Here is a 19,419-nt window from a genome sequence, read left to right as displayed (position 1 = left end):
GCTTTTGAGATTTTCAAACATGAGCATCTGTGCTGTGCCCTATGCCTCTCCTGATGCCTGGAGGCAACGTCCTTCAGAATCTTCATTAAATCATGCCTTTGACGTGTCATATACAGAAAATGGGAGAGCAGATAGGTAGCAGTGAGGCTGACCTATGATTACTGATTACTCAGCAACATTATTTTCTTATTTCCCTGTATCCCTTTGTGGGCCCCGTCCCTATCTATTGCAGACACGTCAGGTTTTACCTCTGAGAGTCAGCTCTTTTTCCTTAACCCCTCGCCTGCATGTCAGCCCAGGCTGGCAGGAGGTGTCCAGGCAGAGTGGTCCAGTGTCCCTGTCAGTGGAGGGGTTTCACTGGTGAGCCCCCCATGTCCAGGGGTGCAGGGTGGTCCCCTGCTGGACAATGCCTCCTCCCTTTCCTGGACTGGTGCATGCATCCACTGGATTGAGGGAAGCCACAAGATGTGCTGTTTCTGCTACTTCGTAAATGGGACTGTAAATTTTCAGGTGGGAGGAAAGTGCTTTTGTTCTGGCCAATATAATGACAAATATAAGGGGGCCTGGTGTGGCTCAAAAAGCCTGTTTCTGAAGTAATACAAACACTAAATACCCCTTGGTCATTCATAATTTATAATTTTTGTTGTGAGCAGTCCATAGTAATTCTAGTCTGATCACTTGACTGACAAAGTTTAGCAGCACCTAAATTTTAACCGGAAGTTTTTAACTTTCTGTCAATATGATCAAAAATAAGCTCATTCCCAGAAAAATATCAAGAAGAAAGATAGCCAGAAAGATAACCATCATCATTCAGACTTCTAAATAATACCCAAATTGGGACTTGAACTCAAAGTATTTTTAGTCCCTTTGTTGTTGAGGCACATAGAAAAATCTTACAGATGCAGAAAGGATGCAAGCAGTAGAGCAAGCATAGGTTGTTTCTATAGTCCTGATTTTTTTGTAGTTTGTAGAAGGCAGCATTAGCACACCTGACAGGCAGAAATCTTCAGCAGCACTGAGAGCAAGTGAGAACCATCTTCAACCTCTGTGAGTCTGTGCCTTGGATGACAAAAAGTAGAGAGCCTCTGGCGTGAAGAGAGGAGTCTTTCAGTAAGGCACTATACCCTGATGTAAAATATAGATCAACTTTTCCAATCTTTAAAGGTAAAATGCTTTTCTTTATGGGTCTCCACCTTTATATACCTTAATTTATAACAATAGTAGCAGAGATTCAGCCCAGCCAGTAAATAGTCTCTGCACCTCTGCTGTAACAGGAGGGACAGTGACCCAGCTCATGTCATTTGTAGGGCTGGTCAGGCTGCCACTACACTTGAAGTGATCCTTGATAAGATTTCAAATGAAAGGAGGGAAGACAGAAGGAAGGCAAGGAAGCCTCCCCCACTTCAAATTCTTCAGGCTGACCTGTCAGCTTCTATGTTACTACATTTGGACTTGAATTTCTTGCCAAGGTCAGAGCAGATTAGAAGCTGCTTTCATATCTGACAGAAATACTACTCCCTGGTGAACAAGGGGGTGTAGCTCCAGCATCTTTAAGTGGAAAGAAAAGTTCAGTCTTCTCCAGTCATCAGTGCAGAGTGCACAGGGGCCTCCCAATATTAACTCTGGTCAGCACCAGCGGGTCATCTTCTCTCCATAATCCCACATTCTTCCCATCTCTGCTTGGATCTGAGCTGCAGACTTGAAAAGCACAACTGAAAATACCAGAAAAATGGTGAGAATTGAAGGATCATATGACCATCTCATGATCACAAGTATTTGTTTCTTTTCATGCTCTTTGTGGGAAATATATACTACATTTTTCTAAATCACCCTTAAAATACAACAGCAGAATTATGTGCAGCCAGGCAAGAGTTTGATTTCAGGAGTGACCTCAGGACTCACATTTCCTCTTGCCTGGAGCTCAATTCACATTTATAGGGAACTTGCTCAGTGGGAGACATGTTTTTCTTAAATGTCCAACAGCTGCATGGAAGCTAGGCAGCAGAAAAAACACAGGGGCAGGCAAAGGATAAAAATAATAGTACTGTATTTCTCCCTTGTCTTTTAAAACTTTGATTCCCTCAAATAAAGTGTAAGAAAATCTGGAAGTCCTGATGTGATGAGACCAAGGTACACTGGATGAGCAGCTTGCCAGAGGTCATAAAGGAGCCTGAACAAAGAACAACATGCATCGTTCAGCCATGTTTATAAAAATGTCTAGCTCCACCAGAATTAGTAATTGGACGCCAGAATGCTGAAGTTTTTTTCAGTACAGAACTAAAGGACACAGGGCTGAGAAAACACAATGTGAAAGCAAAAGGGAGACAATTTTATAAAGTCTTTAGAGCAGACTGGCAGAGTAAGAGGGTTTTCTTAGAAAAATATCTGGAGAAGATTTCAGTACCAGAAAAGGAAGGAGGCTGTAGTAGTCAGCAGGTGACCACAAATTTCTGAAGATCAGTGTTAACTTGATGAAGGTGAGCTTGCGCCCCTTTTTTCCTCTGCCTAAATGATAGTTTACATCAGTGAGAGGAACTGCTCAGAATAATTCAGAAGAAATATTTCCCTGGTTGTTTCCCTGCGTGGGATGCCTCGCTTGGCTGGAAAACAATCTTTGTGCATCTCAGAACCAGGAAGGAAGGAGAAATTAAGAAAGAGAAGATAAAGAGAAAGCAAGGAGAAAAGAGAAGCAAAGAAGTCAGGAGTGGAAGAAATCAAAAAAGACATATGGATGACGGTTATTGACTCCAAAGACAGCAAAGGGCAGGTAGGAGGAAGCAATGAAAATCAGTGAGACCCAGAGACAGCAAGGAGGATAAAGGAATGAGGGCAAGGGAAACAGTTTTTTCAAAAATACAATGTTTGGTTGAAAACTGAATGCAAAATAGCCACAAAAGTTTTAACCTAAGCTGATATCATATCAAGAAACATTTTTTTGACAAAATCAGGAGTTATTATTGCCTCATCAGTGTACCCATAGCCCTTTTCTGGGTTGGTGAGCTGACCCCTCTCTCTGTGCCTGCCCATGTGTGGTGGTGGGGAGGGATGGAGATAATGCTGATGGAAATGAGCCCCTCTTTATCTGGCCTGACTCTGGCTGCAAGACTAAACAAGCTGAAAATACTCCTTAAAGGTGATAGGTCTTCACAAAACACAATTAACCATTTCAAGATGCCCTTCCAGGAACCAGCAAGACAATTTGGAGTATGCAGGGTGGTTTATCCTAAAAGGAGTCAGTCCCCCAAAACACATAGAACTCTAAAGCAGGCAAGTCTATCAGGCCATGGGGAGGAGCATCAGCTGTGTTCCTCTGATCCCATGGAGGAGTGGGTGCTGACAAAAGCCAAGACTGTGAAGCAGAAGGGGGCTTTGTCCTTCAAGTGGTTCATAAATAACTTCCATCTGATGCTGAAGAGGCAATGACTTGGGGACCAGAGATATCTCAGAGAAATATTTCTCCTGCTTAGAAGTGATGCCTGTTCCAGGTATGGCAGCAGCCCTCTGAGGAAAGCCAGATCAGGTACCAGCATGGGTGCTAGACTGTAGCTTATTTCTCATTGAATTAGAAGTTGTAAAATCACGGCTGCAATTGTCAGTACTGGTTTGAGTCTCATCCTGTGATGGTAGCATAAAATAACAGTCTTGACAGCAAAATATGAACCCTCTTGCAAAACTTAAAAGCAGTCCTTTTGTATGATTTTCCTCTTTGTTTTCAGACCTGTCCTCAGATTTAAGTGGCATCATGCAGAAGCTCAGTAAATTCCTTTGGCCATTCTATCCAACAATGTGCAAACTGCTACACTAAGAGTAAGAGCAGTTAACATGGACACTACATGGTAACAAAACTCCACTGGACTTCACCAAAGTTTGCTCTCAAAAGCAATCAGTCCTGAACTGAATTCCTTCCCACAAAAGCTGACTGTGGGACTGGAGCATTCCCAGAGGACTCTCAGCTGCATTAGAGACATGGTATGTGCCTGGCAGATGTTTCTTAGCATGAGCTCTTCACAAATGGGTGCACACATGACATGGAAGCCTATCAGTGGAGCAGTGGGTGTTCTCAAGACCATTCCCTGTGTGGGCAGAGCTGTCCCTGTCACCTGGGAAGGTCCCCTCTCCACCAGCACCAGCACAGGTCCAAGTGGTCCTTCTAGCTGGAGGCTGGGAACTTAGTGCCTCCTTCATTCATTGGCAGTCTCTTCTCAGCGCTAAAGTTACCCAACCTAAACTGAAATAAGTTATTATTAAAACTTGTAATTACTCTTTTCAGGTCTGAAGTGCTGGGCACACCGGAAAGTCAGAGATGATAAGCTATGCTTTGCATGTTTTTTTTTAATTTTGTACATCTTTTCAGTACCAAGCTGGGCCCTCACACCGTGGGCTGAGCCCTGTATTTAAATGATACCTGTGAGCCACAGTGTGGCTGTGTGCCACCCATGGAGCTATAGACAGGGATCAACCAATGTGACTAAAATTACAGGTTAAAGCCAACCCCTCTGTCAGCTTGAGACTGTGAAGTCAGGAGTGATGAGAGCAGAGGCACTTTCTGCTTGGATCAGACTTAACTCTCTTCAGGTCCACAGTGTGACACTGATGCTGTTCAATACCAGATTACTACAGGGGAAAAGATCTCCCAATGAATGTTTATGAAATTGCTCTCTATTTCATAGGGTATGGTTTTGCTAAGCTCTGTTATGTAGTGGCTGACAGAATCACTAGGTTGCTTTTATTTTTTTATCTCCCTTACATATGTGTATTTTAAGTCTGATTTCCAGAAACAATGCATATATTTGGAAACTAACCCAGATTGTGTCTTTGTGGTGTCTGGAAATAAACATGGCAGTGGAAAAAGTGATAATATTTTATAAGGTTTTAACCACCCTCCATCTAATACTATGTTTTGTTTTTTTTTCATTTTAATCTCTATTTCAGTGACCACTACATCTGATTAAACTACCTTGAACATTACTTTAATTTCAAGTCCATTGATCATTACCCCAAGGTACTACCTGCCATAACTCATAAATAATGTGAAATAGGAGTATAAGCAATATTTTTTTGTCTGAGCATCCACACTGCAGTATCAAACAGATATTCAGATTACTCCTCTGTCCCAAGGGGTTTTTCCCATGATTATCTGACCCCTTTCAATCAAACAGGGTGTGTGCATCAGTCCCAAAGGCAATGTAAAGCTGATCAGAACCATATTTCTGCAGATTACCCAAAAGACACAGGCTTCTTTTCCCCTCAGTGGATCAGAAATTATATCAGACTTCATATGGATGCTGCAGGCTTCCCATCTATCAGCAATAAAAATATGTTTTTCCAGGGATGGATGGTGGTGCAGAGGCAGAAATTCCCTGCACGTAGGATAGTGCTGGCAAAACGATTCCCTTCTTTCCTGTTCCTATTCTCCATGACAGAAGTACATACAGCATCAGTGGCACTTCCAGTATATAAAGTATTCTCATATAAATGTGTTAATTCTCTTGCATTGTCCCTGTAAGGCTTGGAAACATAAGTTTTTAGTTCTGGGAATTTTTATGTGGGGGAAGCAGTGCCCCTAGCTTTTGTAAGGGCTGCTTTTTGACTATGAAAGAGAAGTTTGGTTATTTGATAACTTTGTAGACGTAGGGAAATTCTGCATGAAAGAGCAAAAGAGATGCATATGATGGTTAACTGTATGTAGTGTTGGTTATGAGATGTTAATGATTGTGCCCTGCTGAACCTTGGACCTGCTTCAACCATGGAATCATAGGGGTGGAAAAAATCATATAAAATCACCAACTTTGCCTCTCTGGCCCAAGGGAGGATCAGCTGTAACTGAGCTATTCTTGACCACTGCTCATCCGTCCGGTTCTCAAAGACCTCCAGAGATGGAAACATTTCAGTTTCCTAAAATAATCTCTCCACACTCCACAGTGGAGCCTGGAACTTGCACAGCACCCCATCTACTTCCATGGGAGGCCAGGGATCTGCCCCAGGCTCTGCGGAGAGCTTTAGAGAAAGGGAGTCAAAAGGTTTTCTGCTACAAGACAGCAGCACCACTCCTGTTCACAGCTTTCCCTCTCGTCCTTCACCTGATCTCTTCCGTCAGACCCCTACAAGATGATGTACTGCTCTCCCTCAGCTTCCTGTCATGACTGTGATGTGAGCTGGATCCCTGAGACCACCTGCACAAGGAAAACACCTGCAATTCCCCTGGCCGGTGGCAAATAGGGACAGGAGCAGGGGAAGGGAATGGTGTGCAGAGAAGGATGGTCGGAGGGGTTTCACTGCGTTTGCTGCCAGGGCAAATGGTCATGGAAAGGACTCTAATGTTTCTCATTAGGTAACCAAGAGCAACTGGTCTTAATTGGAATATTCCAGAGATATTGTTACTCTTCATCCAGTGTTCCAAAAAGCCCCTACACTTGTGCTTCATGGAATCCTTCCCCATGCACCTGTACAGTCTGATCAGTCTGAGCCTCAGCCTCAATAAAACCACTTCAGATCTCTTACAAAGGAATCTAGTCTGTGTCATGAAGCAACCCATTATTAAGAATACCTTAAATGAACCTTGATCATAGCAACTCAAAATCATTGAGGTATTTCTGAGTACCCAAATTTGTAATTTTTTCTCTTTCTGTTGAACTTTGCATAACCTTACAAACAGCAGAACTAACTTAGACAGTTTTAGTAAAGTGAGAAAAAGTACTGCCCTCAAACCCTGCCTGTGGTGCTTTCTGGTGATGTTTTGTTCTGTAGGAGTGTTTCACAGCAGAGATCTGATCCTCAGCATTGATGTTTACAGTGGAAGAGCTGCCAGAGACTAGCGAGCATAACTATGCTCAAAATGTTTCTTTGTGAATCACACATAATTTTCTTATCCAAACTGAGGGAACATCGTGTTGCTAATGCAGTACACAAGGTCACCTCAAATTGTGAAGTAAAATTTATTTTCCCTTTGCTGGTTTTACTTTCAATGCCATCATGTTCCAGGTCCAAAAATTATTCTACAATGTCTTTCTTGCTAGTTTTCCAGGTATCCTGGATGGGAGACATTTGGCTATCCCTGATCAGAAACAAATGGGTTTAGTCAGAGATTATCAAAACAATAAAGATTTTTTTTTTGTTAATAGCACAAAATTTTCTGCTTGAAATGAAATATTCCAAGGTGCTTTACATGCATTAGGCATGTCCCTGCTCTTCTGAATAACAACTGCAGCATAGCTAGAGGAGTTGCACAGGTGACAGAAGCTAATGGATGGGTTAACATAAATGTTTATTTTTATATCCCTTCACTCTTCAGCCCCTGTGTTGTATGAGACAGAAATCAGGGTGGATTCAGCAAATGTTTTCTCAGTTTGCACCATTTTTCCAGTATGTCTAGACTTAATAGGAGTATCCATGGCTCTGTGCTTGAGCACATGAAGCAGATGAATAATTTAGCTGTTGGCTATTGAAACCTGATGCAAGATGCAAGTAAAATGGTGAGAAACCAAACAGCTGAGTACCCTGTTTTTCACAGGACATCCTCAGTTACAGTGTGATGTCCCAGTGTAACGTTCTGTGGTATCTATCCAGGGAGGAAATACTTTGGAGCATTTCATTAGATAAAAATATGCAGCCAAGAAGAATTCCAGCAAATCGTAGTGCTCTGCTACAGATATGTAATATGAATAAAAGGCATTGTTCAGGAGGGTCTCTGCAAAAGCAATCTTAATCCTCTTAAATTTTTAGGCTCTAGATAACCTATTCTTCCTGGTCACTATAAACTTCATGATTTTTTTTAAAGTATTTCCATTGCTGTGGGGTAGGATCTCTGGAGACTGTACAGACATGAGATAACGTGGGGTTGCTACAATGCTGTTAGTCTTCAGTGCAAGGATTTGATTAGTGCCTCTAAGAGCTTCGATTTTATAATGCTGTGCATTTTTCAGAGAAAAAACCCTTCATAAGCTCTGACCCAATTGTTACAGAAACCAAAGTGGAAAATTGAACTCTGAATGCACAGAATAAATATGGTTCTGTGTAATTTTTCTTGAGTGACCATTAGTTTCTGGGTATTTTCCTACTCATTTTTCTGTCTTGTATAAACAAACATGGTAAAGGAGTGCCACATAAAAATTAATATCAGTATGATTAAAAAAAAACCCAAAGCCCAAAGGTTTGGAGTTTTTGGGTTTTTTGACTGTTTGTTTGTTTGCTTAATTTAGTTCTTTCTTTAATTTAGTTCTGTTTGTTCAGGTTTCAACAAGTGTTGTGCTTGCAAATGCTCACACTGAAATACTCTGTCGGGACAAGAGAGCCAGAATTGGTAGGGACTGCAAAAAGTTCAGCTACAAATAAATGTTTACCTGATGTCTGTTTACAGAATCTAGGCAAAATACAAAAAGTAAATGCAGAGTATTATGAAATAGCAATTAAACTGTCAGCTTAATTCACTTTTAATAGTCCAATAACATAAAGCTTTTTAACAGAGTCTTTAATCTGGCACCTTCTCTACTCAGGAATGTACTGCTGCAATCCAGAAATGCAGAAAAGCATTACATGTGTCAATAGTTTAACCAAATCAGGGAAGATATTTGAAGGTATCTGAAAAATTAATTACATGAGATCAATCTGGCATTCCAGGCAAAGCATGATGATCTTGTGAAGCTGGAAATGTTAGGTCTTACATCTTGGTCTGAGAGAGCTTTTGCACAAACTTGAAAATAATCACCTGTGGTTCACAAAAAAATAAACTAGAAAAAAAATCTTCTGAAAAGGTAAACAGAGGGACAAGTATAGGGGCAGAAGGGGGCATGAGTGTTTCTACAGCTAGTTTCAGGCAACACTTTGAGATGTATGAGGAGGATTATTATATGATTTTGCAGATATCCTTCAGCCCTGTCTTTCCATATTATACGTATCTGTCTATGGGTCAGTTTACTTTTATTAGCTTACCCAGATAAATATTAACTCTTATGCTATTATTCTACATACATTGTTACACTCTTGTATGCTGTGTAGTGGTTTTTATGATATAGCCATGACAGATTTAAGAGTTTAAGTAAACTGTGGGTTGAAGGACGTAAGTACAATTTCATTAGTCTAAGCAGGTCTTTCATCATATAAGCTCCTCTTCAGAGCTACATGATTTTTTAAATTAAAATGTTATTTGCAGTTAAATGTTTCACTTCAGCTCTGGTAATTGTTTTATGACCCATATTGACAAGATAAAATATTTACTTCTGTTTCTTACATGTTTATGGTTATAATATTCTCATGCCTATCTTACATCTTGCACTGATTCAATTGTCAGTTTGACCTGAAAGTACTTAATTAAGCCAGAGCAAAATTGTTATGATCCCTCCTTTGAAATGGACTTACTTGATCTGGACAAGTTCAGGTAGATGTTGATTTAAGCTGAAGTGAAAGAAATTGCTCTCATCTGCTTTCACATGGGTGTCCAACAATACACCTGCTTTGGTTAGTGAGTCTTGATTTCCCTTTTGCTAAGATACCCGTTTTCGTACAAGCTTTCTTGCAGACGTAAGCAGGCACACCGTGATGTGCTCCTGGTGGTGGCTGTGCTACCCCAACACTCCTCTACACCTGCAAACTCTGTCCCTGGCACTGCCCTACTCTGGCAGCGCAGATACAGTGCCCGGATCGGGATTTACTGACCCCAGAGGAGGTGAAGGGAGCTGCCACTGCCCTCGGCCCTCTTACCACGTGCTTTGCCCCTGGAACTGATAAAGGAGCAGCATTCACTTTCAGCCGTATCTGGCCCTGTGAAAGCTACATCTGCCCTGCAGACATGGGGGATGATGGCTGTGGCAGCCAAGGGGTGTGAGGAGCTGTGAACCCACATCAACATCCCTGTGTCGGCAGAAGCATCTCAGGCAGATCAGCCGCGCTGCCAGAATATCATATTTACTGGGGTAGTTTCTTCATCTTGGGGAAGGGCTGGTTGTTTTACCCACAATGGCATGCACGATTTAAGAAAACGTTCAAAGCTAAAGCAGCTTTGGTAGCGAAGCTGCCAAGGATTTAAAACATTGCTGTCCTGGCAAAGCACTCCAATTGGAAGCATATCAGTATATGGAGGAGTCCTGTGCATGTGCTCACACAATTTAACATTGATTTACTTAAATTGATTTAGCATGTGATTTTAGCTCATTCATAGCTGTGTCACTGCTGAGACATCAGAACCATAATCACTCTCCTCTTAAGAGCATCACTGACAGCATGAACTCTTAGTGAGGAGGAGCCTGGTCTCTCCAGGCTGGATGCAGTTCGTTCCCAAAGTGAGACATACACATTTGTTGGCTTATCCTTGTGATGCATTGCTGCTCCTGCTCTTTGCACACAGCTGTTGCAGCCATCACAGTGTTCCCTGCAGCAATGCCCAGGACGAAGGTGGCCCAGCTCAGAGGAGCTGTGTCCCTCCCAGCAGCTGCAAGTACTGCCTACCACATTAAAGAAATGAAATCTCACTCTTTATCATGCAAATAAGCAAGGTTAATTCCCTACTACGGGAAAAATGTGAAATTCCCGTGTGACATTCCCTTCCCTCCTCCCTTCTCACTGCAACCAAGTGGTGGAAAGGGACAGCCCATTTGGTACAGCATCTAAGAGGAGGGGGGAAGGCAAGCACACCCTTGTTCTCCCACGGGAGCTTTCCCAAGGCCTGCCCTGTTCCTGGCAGCGTCCCAAAGACCCAGGCGCTGCAGACCAAAGTGCCTGCCTTTGATCTCTCCATCTTGACCTCAGAGCAACCCTGCTGCCACGCCAGCCAATACTCCCCACTGGAAATGAGAAAAAGAAGAAGCTTTATAAAATATTTCTTCAGCTGAATTTTTGTTCATCTAGAGTAGGGGCCATGTGGCGTGTCTGCCTCCTGGTCTCTTTGGTCTCCTTTTGGCAGCAGCGCGGGTTCCTGGGCCACAGCATAGCAGAGGAGAGAGTGTCAGGAGAGTGCTGCAAAATCAGCAATCTGCCCTGTAGATGACACGGGGATCCCCCAGACTGGGAAATGATAGTCCAGCCTAATGACACAACACTATTTTCACAATTGAAAGAGCACTGACATTTGATTTAAACATAAATCTGCAGTTCAATTAAAAAGGGTTTCAACATGTCCGAATTCAGAAGGTGGTACTTTCATAATGGAACTTCAAGGATCACAGCTGTATGAGAATATGGCCCCAGGGAGTGCCATCATTTTCATTATTCATGTTGCCTGGCCTATTTTCTCCCCTCTTCTGGAAAGAACATGGGAGTGTATATGCACATGTGTGCGTGTGCATGCACGTGAGAGAGAAGATGTAGTTAACATTTTTCAAATAAAGTAGCTGGAAAATGTTGCTGATAATTAACTGTGTACTTGGCTTGTCCTGCCACAGAGTGCAATATCCCCAAGCAGAGTTGTGGCTGCATGACCTCATGCCACAGAGGCATCAATTTCTGGCAGCTCCATGACATCCATAAGTGAATGCCTTAGCTGCTGTGGAGCTGTTGCTGATGGGAAGATAACAGATTCCTCTGCTCAGGGACAGGAGGGCCACATCCACAGGTATGGTGGCCATTGGAGACTTCCAGTGACAAAGCCCTGAGTCCAGACACTGGCAGGAGCACCCTTTGGGGATAAGTGGGCTTGTCTGGGCAGACTCCAGGTCTGCTAGCAGAGGGAGGGTCTACACAGGTACTGTGAGGATGTGCCTCCCTTTTTCCTGGGGGCATGTTGGGCTCATAGCAGGGCAAGAGTGCTGTCACAGAAGGGACTGGCCTCTCAGCAGTGAGTAATAAAACCTGTAAGCAGATAAGTTATTGCATCCTGAGGGGGCAATGCTATTAAATCTATTTAGCATCTTATTCACAGATTTGAAAGGTTTCACAGATATGAGCTATGCTGAAATGTTTCTACCTGCTATGCTCTGGAAGCCAAGGTGTTGTCGTGATTCAAAGATCTCTTTTTTCCCCCCCTCCCTCATTCTGCATTCATCATGGGGACTAAATTAGCAGAGATAAATGGGTGGCAAATACTCCTCTCCTCCCCCCACCACACTGCAGCTGTGGCCCTGGTTCTGCTGGGTGCCAGCAGCTCATCCCTACTGACAGCTCCAATTTCTTGCTCTTGACTAAACCATCCGCACATGAAATGGTGGCACTTAATGGTTCTCTGCACAACCTGCCTGGCTTTGACATGAAACTGCTTTTTAATGCATGTAGTGGAGATGTCTAACATTTCTACATGAAAGCGTTACACTTCTAGCATTCCAAAGTGACACATATTTTATATAAATAAAAAGTAAAATGCGATTCTGAGAGGAAAACAATTTCAAGGCATTATCATGCTTGTCAGTGGCAGCATTTTATCTGCAGGGGCAGTGGGCACATACAGGTTCTGGTGGGGTGTCAGTGGCCCTAGTGTTTGAGTGTGTGTGAGAGACTCAGACCAGTAACTCAATCTGATGTGAGGAGTCACCTTTCTGTTTCTGAATCACACCTAAACCCTTTGGAGAAAGTAATCATTAGGCTACTTGCAAGGGTAGGGGCCACTTAGCATGATGGTGAAACACAAAGCTGGAGAGATAAGAGGTAAAGCTGGCGTTTACTCATCATTCAGCCCATCTGGATTTGGTTTATGGCAGCATTCTTCACCATCTGTACTAGAGACCAGAGGATTTCCTTGTTTCCCTCAGCCTGTATCTCAGCCACCCATCACTGCAGATGAAATATTCTGTGTTAAAACTTTCTTTAAACTCTGTGTCCAGGGGAGTCAGTTCCAAACACTGCTGGATAAGGATTCACGTAAGGACTGAGCACCATCCTGTCTTCTTCCCTGCTGCTGCTGTGCCTTTTCTGCCTTTATCCACATGCACACACATGCACATAGAGCAGGGAATAAAATCTAAAGGAGGGAGGATGCATCCCCCAGTGCCCTCCCTGGTGGGAGGTTTGCCAAGGCTGGCCAGCTCCAGGCTCCCCTCTGCCCGCTTCTCTCCACAGGTGGTGTAGCAGAGGCCTCCTGCCGCAGCCTCATCAGGAGGCTCATTTGGCTTTGGAACAGCTGGTGCTGGGCCAAACACCGGCAGTGCCGTGGTGCAGGGCCCTGGGCTGGTGCCTCTTGGTGCTGCCAGCTCAGCCTTCTTCCAAAGCTTTCTCCGAGGGGTGGCGGGCAGGCTTTTTGCTGCACGGTGCATTGCCTGCAGGAGCTGCCGGAGAGCCAAACCCAGCATAAACGCAATGTGCTCCAGTGAGACAGAAACGCGATGCCAGTAAAGCCTGCACATCCAGGTGACCCGACAGTGCAGGGAGGTAATGACTGAAGCACGGTGGGCCCATGTTCGGACCTGCTTCACAAACACAGGCCACAGAGGTCGGTGGTGGGACCCCACTGAAATCCGGGATCAGGGGAGTGGTGGTTAATACCTTCCTTCACTCAGCTATTGGCAAAGCAGGATTGCATCCACAGCCTCCCTGGCAACATTTACCCTGAGTCTGCAATATGCAGATTAAAGGGATGATAGCCATCATACTGAGTCCTTCACCCTTTGGGAATACTCTGAAGCAGTGGCTGACACACCCACTCCCACTTACTGCCTGGGGTACTATGGGTCTGCAGCACTTTATCAGCCTGCTTGTGTTGTTTACAGCTATTTGAGGTTTGAAAATACCCTGCTAAATGAAATCGAGAGCCAAGCTGAGAAAATACTAAACAGATTCATATTCTGTAGTTGGCTGCATTTCTATGTAAATATAGATCATTATCCTAACCAAAACCTTTTCAATAATGAGATTGAAACCCATATTTATATTTTTACTTTTTGCATTTAAAAGCAAGCAGGAATGAACATTAAAGGATATATGAAAGAACATATCTGTATCTCTAGCCAGAAGTGAACGGAGAGAAGGCACCACAAAAGTGGCATTACCACTCCTGCAGACCTAAGGACACTGTTACGTGTTACTGAAACCCAAGGTGTCTGAGACCAGAGAGGCTCTGAAGGAGCTGCAGGCACCAAGTGTGGGGGTGGTTTGTCCCAGTGGCGTAGCACAAGGTGGTCAAAATATGGCTCACAATCAGGAGGTTAAGTGATAATCACATCTACACTTACTTAAAAATAGCAAAGTCTGAGGTCACTCTGCAGAAACTGGTGTTAGAAATGCCACAAAGAATAATAAAGACCTGCAAGTCTGGTTATAAAAAGGGCAGTGGGAGGAAAGAAGGCAGCAAAAAGGTGGAGATTTATGAAGACTTCTTATAAGGCATTATGGTGAGAGCAGGGAGAAAAAACAGAATATAGAAAGAGACACAGAGGGACTTTTTAAATCTCATATCTAAAGATGCATGTGCCTTACAGACAAGTGATTACTCCAGCCTATTGGTAAGGTCACATGCAGACAGGCACATACATCTGCAGGCATCCCTTCCCATTCAGTGCTATCAAGTACATGCGTACCTTTCCCTGTAAATGCAGCATCCTGTGGCTTTTATTGGTACAAATCAAGCTTGCTCCATTTTACAGATATGGTTCTTTGTGTCTGCTTACAGCTACGCCTGTGTTTTATTAGGCTGTTGTGCGTATTTTATAGAGGCTGTGGCGCAGAGATCTGTGCCACTAGCAGCAGGAAATGGGGATGCTGTCTGTCTGTATGGCTAGCATAGCAACCTTAGGTAACTGAGCACTAAACTAATCATCTTTTTCATGTCCTGGGATGATGTAGAGCAGGCTCATCACATGATGCAGCAAGTAAGCAAGCAAGCAAGCAAGCAAGTACTGCTGGCTTGAAGGAAAAGAGTGACATGGTGGCGACTTTTTCTCACTGAGGTGAGACAGTTGCCTATCTTTGCTGTGTTGAGGCAGGAGATTTGGTTATAAAGCCAAGTGAGAAGTGGTGATTGATTCTCAGCTGGTGAGGACTTGTTGTACAGCCTTAAGCAATGCATTTACCCTTTTGTTCTTGCTTGCTGCCACAGCAAAAAGGGAATATGGGAATTTTTTCTGGTCTTAGATACACTGTTAAACACAACTGTGTGAGATGCTCTGAGAGGATAAGATGAAAAGTGCTTCAGGATTGTCAGTGTTGTTAAAGGATTGCCTAAGTACAAGGTCCTCTTGGCTGGGAGGATTTAAAACTTCATTGTGAAGGCTTCAGTGGAAATTAAACACCATCCCAGCATTTGTGGTTGAGCTGTGAGCTTGGTCCTGCGGACGTGTCGGGCATTAAAGCACGGTGGGGCTGGTGCCGAAAGCCCAAAGGGAGCAGGAGACAGAGCTGCTGCCTGCTGACAGCCCCTCTCCTGCCATTCCTCCTCATGGGGCAAAGGGGAACAGTCTGGAGTCCAAACTCCAGTTGGCCTGGAGAGAATTGGGGGGTGGGAACGCCAAGCTTTTCTGTCTGTTTTAAAGCAGGATGTGAGGGTGCTGCCTACTCTTTGTTCTTGCTCTCTGCCCGAGCATCTTTGCATAAAGTCCCTGTGATCAATACTGATTAACTGTCTTGAGAAAAAAGGTCCTTCCTTCCTTTGTTCCTCGTGAGATAAGAAGCATCCCGATCCTGCCAGCCTGCCCTGTGGGAATTGTTAGATACTTTGCTGACTGTAAAACCAAGCTATAGCTTTTGCACTGGACTGTGCATAGCTGAGGTGACTCAGTGTATAGCTCCTTAGACAGGAGCAAGGTTTGTTCTTCTACTGTTACAGGTGAGGAAGAGGCTGAATTATTGAGCTGAGAATCCTTTTATTTCCAGATGTTGTAGCTAATCAGGTAAAAAATATCTTTGCTGCAGGTCTGGCTTTTCTTAGTCTTTAGGCTTTGTTTAAAACTGGTAGCACCCCTGGGATTTGTTAATATTTAATTTAAACGGGAAAAGAAATGAAAGACAGGCCACAACAAATGGTTCTAGTGCACAAATCTCATCCAGTGACACAGCAGCTGAGAAACAAAGCCAGCCACCCAAGAGCAGCAATGAAATGGTAAGGGATGGAGCTGGAGTTCACTGCCTCAGTGAGATTTATTTCACTCTCCCAAGGAAAGGTAACCTTGGGGAAAAAAATGTAGTAGTAAATACTTCTTCTTTCTTCTGGCTGACAGTTTACTGCTTCTGAGAGGCAGTGGTTTATGGAAAAGAGCACCAGACAGACTGCAGCGAGAGAGGTGCAGCAGAGAGAAAATGGGAGACGCTGTCAGGAGAAGGAAGGGAGAAGGAGTGGGCAGGGCCGTCCTTTCCAGCAGGAGCGATCCTGCAGTGAGGGGAGAACATGACTTAAGTTAAATTTAACACAGCAAAAAGCTACTTCAGTTTGGAGGGCTGTGGTGATGTGGACCTAGAATGGGTGATCTGATTCTCCCTTCTGCATCCCACCACTCTTGCATGCACACAGCTATCAGCATCAGAAAGGTTTTAATCTTGATTTTTGAACCCAATTTTTTCCTTATGAACTGTAATAATTTTTCATATGAGTGTGTACTTTGTCTTTAAATGCTGTGTTTATATGATTGACTATAACGGCTGCTCAAGTTAGACTCTTATTTTATGTATGGGGTATTTATGTTATTTTATGTATTGGTTGGGGGTTTTTAACAATACAGCTATAATGGGACCCTCGTGAATCTCATGCCTGATAATACAGGGGCATTCTTTCCCAATTTAAATGATATTGTAGCATCTTGGCACATTTGGAGGTCAGGCAGTGTGGCAACATGATGAAAACTCCTGTTAAATGAATCATTTGTCCTTTTGTAATTGGGCTTCCTGGCACATCTTGCTGAGAAAGTGAGTTGCTTCAGTCCTGAAAAACTCAAGTTCACAATGTTCACTCAAGTATCAAATCAGTGTCTGTGCAAAAGGGGAACAAGCATTTGTGACATTAATTCCCTTCTGTACAGGGACAACAGAAACATCTTTTTTTATTTGCCTTTTTCTTTCACTGCAGCAATGTGCTCTCTGTTACCTGAGTAAGGCAGAATGAAGGGGCAAGAAATTCTAAATCTTTACCCAAACTTGAAAAAAGGCTCAAAACCATAATGTTTAACTGCGATCATTTATTTGTGAGTCTTTGCACTTTGGAAATCTGGCGCAAATTTAAGGGAACTTGGTGTGAGAGGTCGCTCATGGGATACTTTTGACATTGGAAAAAAATGGAATGTGCTTAGAGCCTTCTGCTTTTGGAAGAAGTTTGTGTAGGTATTTAAAAATTCATGTCCTCAGTCAACCTTCTGGGCCTTTAGAAGCTTGCCAGAACTGGAATATGGGCTGTCACTCTGTCAGAGAACATTAAGCCAAAGTGCAAGCTATTTTCAAGATAGAAATAATAATTCACCCCCATGATATAGCAACTTAAGCAGTGCTTCCATTAGCAGCCTGCCAGGCTCTTTGGGTCTTGTGGAGTCTGTGTACCACCACGGGTCCTGGGCCAGCTCTGGAGATGCTGCAGCCACAGGTCCTGTGGATCTGCCTCCTCGCTTACATTGTTCTGAACAATTTTTGGTGGTAGTAAATAAAAGGGTGGGGGAAAATACCAGAGAGAGAAAAATGCTGAGTGACTCTTCACTTAGCGTATTTATTGTGAGCAAGAATAATAATCCATTTATCTTTTTTTTTTTTCCCCCAGTCAGTGATTGGAAAAACAAGTGGTATTTCAAATGGGATACCAGATGTTTGGAGTCCCTCGTTCAGAAAGATTTCAAGGTTTTATTCAGTATTTTTGAGAATCTCCTAAGGAAATATCTCTATAATATTAGGCTGGAATTAAGAGGTGGCACTCACAACGAGCTGAAGTTTGGCTTACTTATTTATATTCCCATTGGCTTACATTTTTCATACTCCCGTTACTTACATTTTTCATACTCCCTTTTTTCAGTTGCATATGAAAATTGTGACCTTTAAATCCGCTTTTCCATCACATATAGTATCTTTTTGTTGCTTACGTTTTTAGAAGTCCCAGACTGACTTAAACTTCAGATGCAGGACTGCACATACAGCTCATACAGTGTTGGTGCAGCTCATTGGGTAAATTATTATGTGGCCTTAGTTTCATATTACATTAGGCTAAAGCCATAATTGCTGGTAATTCAATATGACAAAGGAAAGGAAACATCATATTCAGCAAATTAAGCTTCGTATGACGGCTTTGCTTACGAAATGAACAGTTGGTCAAGTATTTTAGGGACTATAAATAGCAGGAACCTGTAAATTCAGGTTTTCAGTGATGGAAAGCAGAAGCATTGCAGCTACTCCATAACAAGGCAGAAAGAACCCTTCTGTGGCCTTCAGGGCTGAAGGGTGAAGTATGTGGATTACATTCATTGAACAATCCAAGAGATGGCTTTTCTTTTAAAAATTTCTGTACTTCTGATCACTGAACAGCAGTGCTTCAGGACTCACTGGGGGTTGTTCTCAAATTAAAGTTCAATAATATTTCTGGGTAAAAATCTGCCTCTGCTGAGAGTGGCAGGAGGCGATAAGGTCTCCCCAGGCATGGCAGGGGATGGCGGATCTTCTTGACTTTTCTTTTTACCAGACTCTGAGGATGTAAAGAGGGCAGAACAGGTCTGCACCAAGACCCTTCCCAGGACTGCTGAGCTCAGTGAAAGTTGCTTTTCCTTTGTTCATGTTTCCTGTGTTGAGGGCTCACTGGGTGTCTGGAGGTGGCGATGCAGCAGGATGGAGCATCACCCGGAGTCCCTGGCCTGAGCTGTGTTCCTCCAGAGAGCTGCCCTCACCCCCGTGTCCTCCTGCCCACTGCTGTTGATAGGAACTCTTGTCATACCTTTTCTGAGGAAAAGGATTGGGTTTTGGTATACTGTGGATATTTTAATCCTTCCTGATTTTGATGTAAAAATTAAAGTCTAAGTGCTTGCGTCCTGACATTTGGCTTAATTGTGAATTTTAGTTGGTTTTTTTTTTATCTTGTTCGATTATTTGTCTATTAATGTCAGGCAGGAAAATGTTTTTAAGAGTATTCAAAAAGTGATAGAAATCCAACCATTTCCTATCATTTCCCTGTGGGAAACATAAAAAGCTGAGAAAATAAATCCTCCCCTGTTCTGAAATGAACATTTGAAGATCTATTTATTTCCATTTTTCATCTTGAAAAATAAATTTCTGAAATGTTTTGTCCTGTCTGCCAGATGCTTTTTCTTGAGTCACACATTTTCTCTAAATAAAACCCCCTCAAATATTTGACACATCCTGTGCAAGCAGCAGTGCTTCTTACGTGCCTTTGATAATGAAGACCTCTTACCTACCAGCAGTAACTGAGGAATCTCTTGGAAAGAAATCATTCCCATCTTTCAAGAACAATATATTTTTTATCTTATCTTAGAGTCTTGGATCAATAGGATAAAATCGACATAAGTCTTTTATCAAGCCTATACATTTTATCAAAGCACTGATCAAGAACTGAAAAGGGATTTGGGACAAAATCTAAGCAGAAGGATGAAA

At 43.0% G+C, this 19,419-nt stretch overlaps 1 protein-coding gene across 1 annotated transcript in view; it reads right to left on the bottom strand.

Moving 5' to 3' along the window:
* Positions 1-701: 701 nt before the first annotated feature.
* Positions 702-19,419, bottom strand: part of MTHFD1L (methylenetetrahydrofolate dehydrogenase (NADP+ dependent) 1 like) — a 172,732-nt gene continuing 154,014 nt past the window's right edge. The window contains exon 27 of the mRNA XM_058833869.1: positions 702-1,712. The gene's annotated coding sequence lies outside the window, so the exon portion shown is untranslated. The remainder of the gene's footprint in view (positions 1,713-19,419) is intronic.

The sequence above is a fragment of the Poecile atricapillus genome, chromosome 3 (genome assembly GCF_030490865.1).
Source record: "Poecile atricapillus isolate bPoeAtr1 chromosome 3, bPoeAtr1.hap1, whole genome shotgun sequence".
In the NCBI taxonomy this organism is placed as follows: Eukaryota; Metazoa; Chordata; class Aves; order Passeriformes; family Paridae; genus Poecile; species Poecile atricapillus.
Note: the sequence above shows the minus strand (reverse complement) of the source record. Positions and strands in the feature narration are given on the sequence as shown.